Source organism: Chrysemys picta, chromosome 10 (genome assembly GCF_011386835.1).
Source record: "Chrysemys picta bellii isolate R12L10 chromosome 10, ASM1138683v2, whole genome shotgun sequence".
NCBI classification, from domain to species: Eukaryota; Metazoa; Chordata; order Testudines; family Emydidae; genus Chrysemys; species Chrysemys picta.
In genome coordinates, this window is record NC_088800.1 from 13,918,793 (window position 1) to 13,932,190 (window position 13,398).

A 13,398-nucleotide genomic window follows, 5' to 3' on the forward strand; every position below is an offset into this window, starting at 1 on the left:
GGCTCTATTATCTTCGTACAAAAACACACCCTGGTTTCCCTCCCAGTTTCTCAACAAAGCTTTAATAACAGAGTGCTGTACTTAGATCTCACATTACTCAAACTCCATTACTTTTAACACAATACGCTACAGTACTTCCATGAAGCTACTAAACGGTGCCATAAGCAATTGAAAATGAACGACACCTGCTTAACTAGATGAACAAAGTGCGTTCTGTAATGCAGTATCTTTAATTTTTTTTAAATTGTGTTTGATTGCTCTCTCGTTAATTCCAAAAATTCAGCACTCCATGACACATCTTTTAGCCGTTAGTGTAACTTAGTTTGGATCTGTTGTGGAAGTAGAAATGACTGCCTGGTTTTGAAGTGAGTCAGTAAAACAGGTTTTATTCTTTTCTTTCTAGCCATCTTAGGGTTGTTTTTTTCTCTCGCCCATCATTGCAGAATGTGGGCACTTTCCACGTGAAATCAAAGGCAGCAGCATAGTTTCTAGTGGTCTTCACAAGGACTGTGGTGCTTCTCCCTTTTGGGGTAAAAAATCTGCTCGATTGATTGTTTGTTGGGTTTGGTTGGTAGGGTTTAGCTGTAGAAGGAACTGCCAGTGCTGTGAGTGAAAAAGCCTTTCCTACGTAAGAATGACAAAGTTTTTCTTTCTTTTTGGAGGGTGTGGTGGATTTAAACATTCTCTGTAATGCTGGGAACCCAAATACTATTTCGTGAGTCCCCAAACCAGTCTGGTTTCCCCGTCCATGCTGACTAAATGCAATGAGTAAACAAACTGCATCAATTATGTTGAATCCATTAGACTTTGTGACACTGGGAGCTGCGCTGGCCACCCTCCTGTAGCCTGAAGGTTGAGCCATTGCTCTTATCCCGCTGGTGACCATCAGAACCTTACCCTAACATAGAGCCCTAGTGAAGTCAGCGATTCCCTGCCTGGGTAAAATGGAGTGCAAGTGTGGCGTCACCTGCAAGATTTGGGCCCACGTTTGCATTTATGTTTATACCAGGTTGTAAAAGCAAACTTGAACTCACATAGCCGTGATTTTTGCATGTGCTAAAATGAAACCATTTTAGAAAACTGCTTGTTGTTTTAGAGGGACAAGGTCGGTGAGGTAATATATTTTATTGGACCAACTCCTACTGGTGGGAGGGACAAGCTTGAGAGCTCCACAAAGCACTTCTCAGGTCTGGGAAGGCTAAGGTAACCTGAGTGTCCATGCTAAATACGAGGTGGGACAGATTGTTAAGCATAAGGTTTCACACATGCTGTAGGAGAGCATTTGAAGTGGTACCACCTCTGCAGTCGTAGGACTATGGAGGCAGTAGGGTGTGTTACAAATCATTGTAATGAGCCATAAAATCAGTGTTGTTTTAGAATTCAGTCCAGTACCCACTGACATCAACAGGAGTATCTCCACTGACATGAATGGGGGCTGGGTTGGGCCCATATTCTGCTACCAGTGAAAGCCTGCAGAGATCAGTACTCATTGCCATTTACTAGAAGAGGGGAGCTATAACTCATAGTTTGGGACTTGTCTTCTTGGGCTCCCCACATCTTAGACTAGCAAATGCAGTGAAATAATCTCCACAACATTCTTTGTCTGGCCAGATGCAACTGCCTCCTCTTTAGTTGGGGTCAAATCCAGCTGTCCTTTCTCAAGCAAAACTCCCATTTAGCTTGAATGGAAGACGTGACTGAGTAAAGACTTCAGGGTTAGATCTTGGATCCAGGGTCATTAAATGGTCTTTGTTGGTTGCTCACCAGGTAGGTGGGTATCTATTCGTTACCCTGTCTCCTCAATGTTGTTTTTTTACACAGATACCTGTTGCAAAATGAAAGGAGGTCTAACAGGGAGCCAAAGTTTTTCCTACATGGTAAATTCCCTGAGCCATTTGGAAAGGGAGGAAAGAGAACTACATCCACAGCTCCTCACAAAATCTCTTCCACACACTACAAAAGGAACTGACATTTCATTTCCAGCCAGCAACTCCCCCAGCCTTTAAGAGGTTAAACACGTCGATGGAGCTGCCACTGTCTTTCCCTTGGCATCCCCTCTCCCCCAAAAAACAGCTTGTTTTTCAACAAAGCCAATTATCTTGAAATGATGGAAAATGATTAGTCATGTTAATTAAAAATATTTTTTCCCCACTCCTAAAAAGGTCAGCTTGTCAGCTGTATGGAAAATTGAGCCTTCATGCACTTTCATTTGATTTCCTATTCAAAGTCTAATTAGTTACAATTCGTTGTTAAAAGACATATATTTTTTTGATAATGCCGACATTTTCGATCATTTCCCCTTTCATTATCATGGTGATATTATTATTATTATTATTATTTATTATTATCATATATATTCACCATTGCTGATTCATGAAATAATGAGCTAAATCTCATCCGACAGGTGCATTTGAAATCTGTAGACGTGAGAAGCACTGATCCTTTTACTTATTAACTGTGCTACAGGTTGCTTCTGTGCAGCCATCTGTAGCTATTGCATTTAGACAGCAAGAAGATGAAGAGAGGTCAGTTATTATGCACACCAGTAGTTACCATAGGTTTCATCTTATGGCCAGAGAGACTCGCAGTTAGAACCGACCACATGCAGGACCCAGACAAGCTTTGGGTATTTCAGGGGCTGGGATTATAAAGGATTTCAGAGGCTGGGGAAGTTAAAGGGAGTAGCTGGAGCTGCGACATTTAAAGGACACACTCCAGAAAATGGGAAGGGGGTCCCCTTGGCTCACCAACGTCTAAGTCAGCCTCGCAAATGGATCCCACTCTAGTGCTTTCTGGATCACTCAACCTGTGCCCATCAGCAAAGGAGTCTTTCTTAAAGGACTGCATAGATCAGTGATACTCAGACGGAGGCTCAGGTGTTGCAAGTGGCTCTTAATGGGTCTCCTGCAGCTCTTCGCAGCACATGACATTAACATGCTGTGTGAATTAATTATTTATCCATCTAGATGCTTTTACTATGTTATTAACCAATTGTAGTTGATAAAGTAATAATACTTGGGTCAGTCATTTTGTTGTGAGAATAATATATAAACTAAATATTTCCCCTGTCATACTGTTTAAATAGGGATATATATAGTACTCTACTAAATGAAACAATGAATTCACACTACTGTGGCTCTGTTGGGTCATGTTGATCGCTAATTGGGCTCCTGAACAGCTGAGCTCTAAGTCTTACTGGCATAGACTATAACGAGGGCTGTGCCAATCTGACTAGGCTTGTATGGCTCCCACCCTCCTGCTCGGAAAACTTCTTGTTTCCAGTCCCTCCAGTTATTTGTCAGTGTCTTGTCTTGTGCCTGTAGCTGGAGATGTCTGGCTCCAACAAGCTTTCGCCTACACATGTGCTCTGTCAGCAAGTGTCTAAGTACATCATCTGCAGGCAGCTGCCTGGTCATTAGACTTCCTTCTTCCTGAAGCAATAACAGTCTCGGTGGCCAACTCCAGAGTTGGTGATTTGAACTGGTGATTCGTGGACCTCAAAAGGTTCAACCTGCAGGCGCGGAGAAGCACCCGCAGAATTGGGTGACTAGTAATTAGTCGTAGTAGTAGTAGTATTGTTTCTGTTGTGCTTGAGGACCCCAAAGGGGGACCATGTTCTTTCATACTCAGACAATCAATGCAAAGACAGCCTTTGAGGCCAAAATATGGGATTTAGATAAGATGCAACAGATGAATGGGCAGGCAAATGTGGGGAAGAGGGAGGAACAAGTTAACAGCAGAGTCACAGTGGTCGTACTAACCAACATGCATTTTATCACTATGAATCTGTTAGGCTGGAGGTCTCATAGTCCAAGGGTTTCCTATGAAATTTCTAGTATTTCTGAGTGGTCTGGATATACCATGTAGACTGCCTTTCTCCTTGCATTTCAGTGCTTCTAAACCCATCCAGGGCCAAGCAGTGCTGATAAAGAAACAGATCAGAATGGTAGAAAAGGTTCATATCAAGTTCTGGAGGAGGTTTCATGGTCAGGAAACATCCTTGATATTCCAGTCTAGTTCTCCCATCTGCACATTTAAGGTAATCAGACCAGTTGTATAGCTATGTTACTGTTATGGATCTGTTTCCAGTGTACTGCACCTATGAGTCGCTAAGGATTCTCATAGAGTTTAAGGTCAGAAGGGACCGATATGATTGTCTAGTCTGACCTCCTGTACAACGTAGGCTGCAGAATCTCACCCACCCACTCCCGCAACAAACCCCTAACCTATGTCTGAGCCATTGAAGTCCTCAAATCATCGTTTAAAGACTTCAAGGTACAGAGAATCCTCCAGCAAGTGACCTGTGCCCCACGCTGCAGAGGAAGGCGAAAACCCCCCGGGGCCTCTGCTACCCTGGAGGAAAATTCCTTCCCAACCCCAAATATGGCGATCAGCTAAACCCTGAGCATGTGGGCAAGACTCACCAGCCAGATACCCAGGAAAGAATTCTCCGTAGTAACTCAGATCCCACCCTGTCTAACATCCCATCATCACAGGCCATTGGACATATTTACTGCTAATAGTCAAACATCAATTAATTGCCACAATTAAGCTAGCCCATCATACCATCCCCTCCATAAATTTATCAAGCTTAGTCTTGAAGTCAGATATGTCTTTTGCCCCCTCTGCTCCCCTTGGAAGGCTGTTCCAGAACTTCACTCCTCTGATGGTTAGAAACCTTCGTCTAATTTCAAGTCTAAACTTCCTGATGGCCAGTTTATATCCATTTGTTCTTGTGTCCACATTGGTACTGAGCTTAAATAATTCCTCTCCCTCCCTGGTATTTATCCCTCTGATATTTATAGAGAGAAATCATAACTCCCCTCAGCCTTCTTTTGTGGTATGCAGACACAGATAGCCATTTTATATTCAGTTCAGCATAGATTATCAGAGAACACTCACACACTGTGCTATCATGGAGATATGACGTGGGTTCTTTCTTGTTTTCTCATTCTTTTCATCAAAAATAAAAGTCATTCCCAACTGTAATATCTGTTTGCAACATACATGTGGAAAACCATACCAAGAACCAAACCAGAGCGTGCATGATTTATCGGCAATCTCCATGGCTGAGGGAGTGCTGAATAAACCTGGACATTTCCCACCCGCAGTAGTTACATGTACAGCCACCTTTCCCATTCTCAGCATAGAGAATACCAAATATACCATGGTAAAGGTAAATATCATGGTGCATGGAACATCTTGGTTTTAACCGTGTCCATGGTAGAGTCAATGGTAGATTTTACCAGTTGAACTAGTGAACTAACTATATTGCCTGGGTGGATCCTGCCTGTTAGCTATCCATTTGCTTTTGCCTGCAGCAGCAGTTTTGCGTGGAACCTAAAGCCTTAATGAGGATGGAGAGGCTTCTGGGACTTGGTAGATTTGCCAAAAAGGCACCAGACTTAGAAGAGTGGAGCCAGAGACTCAGCTTGAGGATGGAAGAACAGCTTAATCAAGGGGTAAACAAAGACTCTGAACACCTGGAGTCACCTATTCCCCATAAGGAAATTACCTTTTGTGTTAATGAGGGTTTGTGTTTCCACGTTTCCTCCCATATAGCAGTCCCTAGACTCTTCAAATCGTGTAGCAAAGCCATGCTGAACTTAGAGCATAGTTAGTGAAAATAACAATAAAGTAAGGAAGAGCTAAGGGAAGAGCATTTCAATCCAATTCCCAACGTCTTAATAGAGCTCATCAACACGAAAAGACCATTCAGTAGTGCCAGTCAAATGAGAAACCACTTAGCGGAGCAGTAGTGTGGGAGATTAAAATGCCTCTTTGTAGAATATAAAGGTCACTGAGGCAGTAACCCCCCTAAAGGGGAAGACGATGCATTTCACGCATGAGGGGCTTAGTTTGGGAGGATATGTGGTGACCATGTGAATAGATAATCCTGCCGGAGTGGAAATACATTTACAGACGTCATTCGAGGACTTAATGACATGCAAAGGAAATGGCAGCCTTGTGACCAGCTGTAGGTTAAGCGGTTGGGATGAATTTCTTGAGGATATACACAATTCAGTTGGCCCAAGAGGTTGGTTGTGCAAAACAGGTGTTATGCCCATTTTTCTGTGCTGTGCTAAAACACCTGCTGCTGAGGGTAGAGGCCAGAGACAGTCCAAATGGCTAAAAATTGAGAGATCAAAACTCATTCCACCCTTATTTCCAGTTGTGTCTGTCATCTGGATTTGGTACTGAGCTTAAATAATTCCTCTCCCTCCCTGGTATTTATCCCTCTAATATATTTATAGAGAGCAATCATATCTCTCCTCAGCCTTCTTTTGGTTAGACTAAACAAGTCAAGCTCTCTGAGTCTCCTTTCATAAGACAGGTTTTCCATTCCTCAGATCATCCTAGTAGCCCTTCTCTGTACCTGTTCCAGTTTGAATTCATCCTTCTTAAACATGGCAGACCAGAACTGCACACAATATTCCAGATGAGGCTTCACCAGTGCCTTGTATAATGGTACTAACACCTCCTTATCTCTACTGGAAATACCTCACTTGATGCATCCCAAGACCCACATTAGGTTTTTTCACGGCCATATCACATTGGCGGCTCATAGTCATCCTGTGATCAACCAATACTCCGAGGTCCTTCTCCTCCTCTGTTACTTCCCACTGATGTGTCCCCAGCTTATAACAAAAATTCTTGTTATTAATCCCTAAATGCATGACCTTGCACCTTTCACTATTAAATTTCATCCTATTACTATTACTCCAGTTTACAAGGTCATCCAGATCTTCCTGTATGATATCCCGGTCCTTCTCTGTATTGGCAATACCTCCCAGCTTTGTGTCATCCGCAAACTTTATTAGCACATTGCCACTTTTTGTGCCAAGGTCAGTAATACAAAGATTAAATAGGATTTAATACTTATTGGGCCAAAACGGTTTTGAATTTGCCCCTGTGTCCTTTCCCTGCTACAGAAATTGCCTGAGTGTTTTTGGTACTTACATGCCCCAAAGCCTGACACCTTAGAAATGAGAGAGAGAGAGAGAATTTTGTATAGTTATTTTATATGGCATCACAATCATTTTACACACATGGGCCAAGAATTATAGGCAGCATAGGTAGTGCCACTTATAGTTAAATTTGCCTGACGCTTTCCATTATAAAACTCTTCTTTTTAGCTGAGACTGAGATTAGGGAAATATACATTGTTTTTCTCACGTTAAAAACATTCTTCTAACCTTTTCATTCAGAAGTGCTAAGACGACAGCACCATAGAAAAGCACAGCAGGAAATTAATAATTCTGTATTCAGTGCAGGGTTTGGAAGGTGTGCACTAAATAATGCATGGGACCACTCACTGAATTATGAGAAAAAGAAATATCGACTAGCTACTCGCTCAGGCAGCACTGTCCACCCTGTGTACTGAATGAGGCAGGGGTCCTGTGGACAAAAAGCCATGTAATTAACGGCTGTATCAAAACACATACGCACAAGGGGGAGGGAGGTGATTAAGGTTGAATGGGCAATCTTACTTCTAGCATTTCCTAACTTTTGAGTGCTTGACTTTGCAACCTTAACATTCTTTAAATGTAGTCTTTTGGGATGTGATTTTATCAAAATTGTGGGAATTCGAGCGATCATTCCCCTTCTCCGGATTAGAGTGTGTTGATTGTTGAGGTGAGACTGAAGAGCAGGTCAGCAACCTCCTGTTCTTTCTATTTTATTTACGTATTTCCGGTAGATTCAGTGCTCCATTCTCCTCCTCCCCTTTGTTGTGAAGCAGCCAGCAATTTGGCAAGGATCCATTGGCAGATGCGACTTGTTATCTAAAGTGGAATTATTCATGCATGTGTCAAATTTCACTGGGGACCATCTGAGCAATAGCCAAGAAACAGAATTTATGCAAATGCGACCTTTGCTCTCTAGGACTTTCTAGGTCAGGCACTCCTGGTTCACAGTGACTTTATGCGAGTCCCTCCATGGAGAGCAGGGCACTGCAGGATTAAGCAACAGCATATCAATCAGGAAGCCGGATGTTTCTTCTGTTCCTCTTAGGTCTTGCGGCGGGATCCATATAGAATATAAAACTCCCTGTGTCCGAGAGGAAACAGCAATTTACAATACACTGAGACATAAATAGTACGGGTACAGAAACTTTAACTAGCATGTAGATGGACAAAATCATGACAGTATTATATACATTTCAAGAGCATTAAAGAAAATATACTACTTGCTGGAAAGCTCTTTGCTGCTTTCCATCTGCCTTATCGCTGGATTCCAATGGTTGGGTGCTCACAGACCTTTTGCATTAAATTTTACATTGATTTTTATGACCAGTTATTACATGTAATATCTGAGCACTCCAAGTGCTTTCTCTCCTCCCTGGTGTGGGATGAAATAAAGTTCATGGCAGCAGTATAATGGATGGCTCGGACCACATCCAAAAGCGGGGGTTTATCGTGAAATTATTTGAGGGGACTCGGAAAATGTGTGCTTTTATGTCCATGTATAATAACTACATTATGTTTGGAAGAAGCCAAAACATGTCATAACTTGGGTTCCCAGTGCATATTGCTACATCCTCCCATTGCCTCCACGCCCCCACCACTAAAACAGTGAAGCTAAACGCAGGGGACTTCTCAACCTCTTCTGGATTCTTGTAAAATGCCCAAGGCCAAGCTCCCTCAGACTGAGCACGGAGGAAGAAGATGGGTGCGCTGGTGTAACGTGTCCCATGACACACGTGTATCCTGAGTTGGGTGCTTGCAGAGCACATGATTTCCAGCAGTATCCAAACCTCACACCTGTCTCCGATTAAAACCCTAGTTTGAGCATGTGCACCTCTGTTTATAAGCTGTCAAGGGGACTTTAAAACTGCGAGAGCTAATGCAGCTATAGCACAGCGTTTGGCAAAGATGTGCAAATACCTCCTTGCCTTCCCCATGCCGGGCGTTTTTATGTCTTCAGATAGTGGTAACTGCAGCTTCACTGAAAAGCTCCAGTAGACAACTTGTATGCAGTGCGTGTGTGTGTGCACGCGTGCACAATGCAGGAGTCTTACGTTTTAATATCCCCTCCGTTAGTTCAGTATTTAGTTGGTGACGTGCTGGATTAAAAGACTTCCACAACTATAGTCCTCTGCTATCACAAATACAGCTGAGAGCAATGGCAGTACAAGAATCACACACACACCCACACACCCACACATAGGGCCTCTGTAAAGTGACTCACTGTCAACCTGGAAGTTGACTGTACAGTTGAGGGGTTGGGAGGGACTGGGGGCAGTAGCATTTGCCTTTCAATTTGCTAGAGGAAATGACTCCTTTCTATATACATCTCAATTATATCCCTCTAAGAGGAATTGGCCCCATTGTTTGTGAATTGCTTTGGGATTGCACAGGGTGGAAGGGGCTCTAGAAATATGAGCCATTATCGCTATCAGTAAATGTGATGTTAGGCAGGATCATGTTTCCTTAGCACTCTGTTTCCTTTACACTTATAAATCTGGATCATTTACAATACAATAAGGCCATATCCTCAGCTGGTGCAAATGGGCGTATCTCCAGTGAAGTCCCCGGACCTAGCACCAGCTGAGGATGTGACTCAAAGAGCTGAACTTTTCAGCAGAGATAAAGATCAAAAATCTTGTTTTAGTTGGTTTTCGAGATCCCACACTGTGAATGCACCATCTGGATTAATCAGCGTGGTGAGCATTTTGCACGTGGCATCTTGTTGTGGTGATCTTTGATCAAGGACATTTCACCCTCAGTACTGCAAACAGGGGCTGGTGTCAGGAATCATAAACGAGACCATGTTATGCTAGCTTTCCCAGGAGCACCCCACCCCCCACCCAAAGGCAGGGGAGTGGGAGGGTTTTGCCAGTGAAACATCAAGGGTCTGATCATCATCAGTTCATCCAGGAGAATGTCTTACTCCAACAGATCACGCGCAAGTGAAGATGACGAACTGTGTGAGTCGCAGTCCTTGGATTCACGTCACCCACGCTTCTGCAAAATGCCTTTGGACCAGCTGCAGAGCATTATCTCCTGCTTCTAACCCTCTCGTTTCAGTGTTGTTTTGTGCAGATTATTGCTAAAAAGTTCATTTAATTAATAGCAAGTATTTAGATTTGCCCGTTTATTTGGATGCCCTAGACCAGCAATTAATAACAACAACAACAGGGGTGATGTTTCATTCTGAGCTGAAAAATCTGACACTGATTAATGATTAGAGTTAAACAGCTAGATTCAATGAATGTGAGGGCTGTGTATGACATGAGCAGATACAAGCCAGGGACTTCATAGGAAGCTGAGATTTATTCTGTTTAGTCTGCATCCTTCCATGTCAGATCAGACTATTGGTCCATCTAGGCTTGTAGTTCATCCAGTCTGGTATTCCACTTCTTGGCAGACTAATGGTACATTTAGATCAGTATCCTGTTGCACCATTTCAACTAGTCATTGGGATTTAGGCTTCTAAGAGCCTAAATCACCTTTAAAAATGAGACCTAGGCTTCTAAATCAGTTAGGCATTGTAATGCTGAGTGCAGCGAGTCCTAAATACCTTTGAAAATCTGTGCCCAAGTGACTTGCCCAATGATGCACAGTAAGACTGTAGCTGCTTTTGGACTAGAATTCCGGCCCGCTGACTCCTGGTCCTATGCCCTTTGGTATATTGCCTTTTGTCTAACCAGGTCTGACCAATTAGTCAGAGGTCCTGTGTGTGGTAGTGGCCAGTACCTGATGTTCCAGAGGAGTTTAAAATATGCTTCACACTGCATGTGACTAAATTTACAAGGCTGTGAGGAAGGAGAGAGAGGAGACCTCCCTCTTCGACCCTGCAAGTGATCAGCTTACACCATAACACCTGCAATTTGATGACCCTTATTACACCCCAATTAGAACACAGAGTGATGGCAAACTTCTTGGGAAGTAAAGAGAAAACTAGCAGGAGTGTCCACCGCACCTCCCAATTTTTTGCATGTTATTTGCCTGGAACTAAAGGCAAAAGTGCCAGTTTTTGCTATGTGGAAAATAAAAAAAGTGAGTTTAGGTTGGGATCTGGGATTGGTTATTTTCTGGCTGTTGTTAAGGCTGCAGAAGAGGCAGAGGCGGCATCAGTAATTGGCTCCATCGTTACGTTCTCTTCCCATCAAACCAAGCCACTGGCAGAACCTAATCCTCTTCTGAGACCCTCATTTGAGTCATTCGCCAGCCTCACCAGCTCTGGTTGTCCTACCAGCAGGAGAACTGGCATTCACAGAGCTCTCACTAGAATAGCAGGGTGGCTGCAGAAGCACCTGAAACAGAACTGGGACTCTGTTGTGGGGCATGGGTGTGTAGTGCTTTGTCTAGCAGAGTGGGTTTGAGGTCAGAGCTGTGATGCACTGGCAGAGGTGAGTGGGTCACTCAAAACTACTCTATTTGATTCTTATATCACCACCTGGTTGCTGGCACTTCCCATTATAAGACCCTGTGTGTGCAGATGCTTTACTTTAACTGCTTGGGCTGGATTTTTTTCATACAGGATGATTTTTCCATCCTCAGATTGATTATATATAATATACATTTAAAGTTTCAGCAAAACCAGCTCAGCCATTTTCCAGAACCAGATTAGGGCGAAATAATGTCTTGCCTATGCAAAAAAAATTCATACAGCCATTTCGATGAGACACTCTAGTGCCCCCACGCTCGGGAGCAGGGACTTGCTAATTTGGCAGGGTGTCAGGGATGTGCCTTTTCCCATTCCTGTGCAAATAAGAAAGTCTGCATTTGGCCAAGTTAAAAAATAGTGGAAAAATAGCATGTGAGAGTGTGATTAAAGATTGTATCACGATGCATATGCATCAGAGGGATGCATTAGGGTGGCATGGGCAACCTTAATTCTGGCATTTCCTAAATTTGGAGGGCTTGATTTTGCAACCTTAACGTTCTTTTAATGTAGCCTTTTGTGTATAATGTTCTATACAAGTACTTACACCGCACTCACCTTCCAGTAGTGGATCAAGTGCAGTGACTAACATCTTTTACCAGTGTGCCATTCTCTCTCTTGTCCTTTCTCCAGAGCTGGAATCATGGGGCTGCTGGAGCTCAGGATGTGGGAAACCAGGTCTGGAGTAGCTGTGACTGCTACAAGTTATGATGAAGGTGCACTGGAAGAGGTAGCAGGAGGACCCATGTCTGGATCAAAGTTATGCAGCAGATGAGGACTAAGATGCACTATCTGAGGCCATGTCTACACTATGAGAGTAGTTCGATTTTACTTAAATCGAATTTTTGGAATCGATATTGCAAAGTCGAACGTGTGTGTCCACACTAAGGACAGTAATTCGACTTTGTGAGTCCACACTAACGGTGAAAGCGTCGACATTCGAAGCGGTGCACTGTGGGCAGCTATCCCACAGTTCCCGCAGTCCCCGCTGCCCATTGGAATTCTGGGTGTAGCTGCAAAAGCCTTCTGGGTAAAAAAATGTGTCTAGGGTGCTTTTGGGTAACTGTCGTCATCCGTCCATCACTCCCGCCCTCCCTCCCTGAAAGCGCCGGCGGGAAATCAGTTCGCGCACTTTTCCAATCAGTGACAGCGCGGACGCCACAGCACTGCGAGCATGGAGCACACTGCGACCATCACTGCAGTTGTGGCCGCTCTCAACGCCTCGCAGCTTATCATACACCTTTCCCTGAGGCAGATGCAGATAAGTCAGGCGAGGAGGCTACGGCACCGCGGTGAGGGCCTGAAGTCTGAGAGTAGCACAGACCTCTCAGAAAGCACGGGACCCAGCGCCGAGGACATCACGGTGGCAATGGGTCATGTTGATGCCGTGGAACGGCGATTCTGGGCACGGGAAACAAGCACTGAGTGGTGGGACCGCATAGTGCTGCAGGTCTGGGATGAATCCCAGTGGCTGCGAAACTTTCGCATGCGGAAGGGAACTTTCCTGGAACTTTGTGAGTTGCTGTCCCCTGCCCTGAAGCGCAATGACACCCAGTTGCGAGCTGCCCTGACTGTCCAGAAGCGAGTGGCCATAGCCCTCTAGAAGCTTGCAATGCCAGACAGCTACCGAACCAGTTTGGGGTGGGCAAATCTACCGTGGGGGTTGTTGTGATGCAAGTAGCCAAGGCAATCGTTGATGTACTGCTGCCAAAGGTAGTGACCCTGGGAAACGTGGAGGCGATCATAGATGGCTTCGCAGCGATGGGATTCCCAAACTGCGGTGGGGCCATAGATGGAACTCACATCCCTATCCTGGCACCGGACCACCAGGCCAGCCAGTACATTAACAGAAAGGGCTACTTTTCCATGGTGCTGCAAGCACTGGTGGACCACAGGGGACGTTTTACCAACATCTACGTGGGATGGCCGGGCAAGGTTCATGACGCTCGTGTTTTCAGGAACTCTGGTCTGTTTAGACGGCTGCAGCAAGGTATTTACTTCCCGGACCAC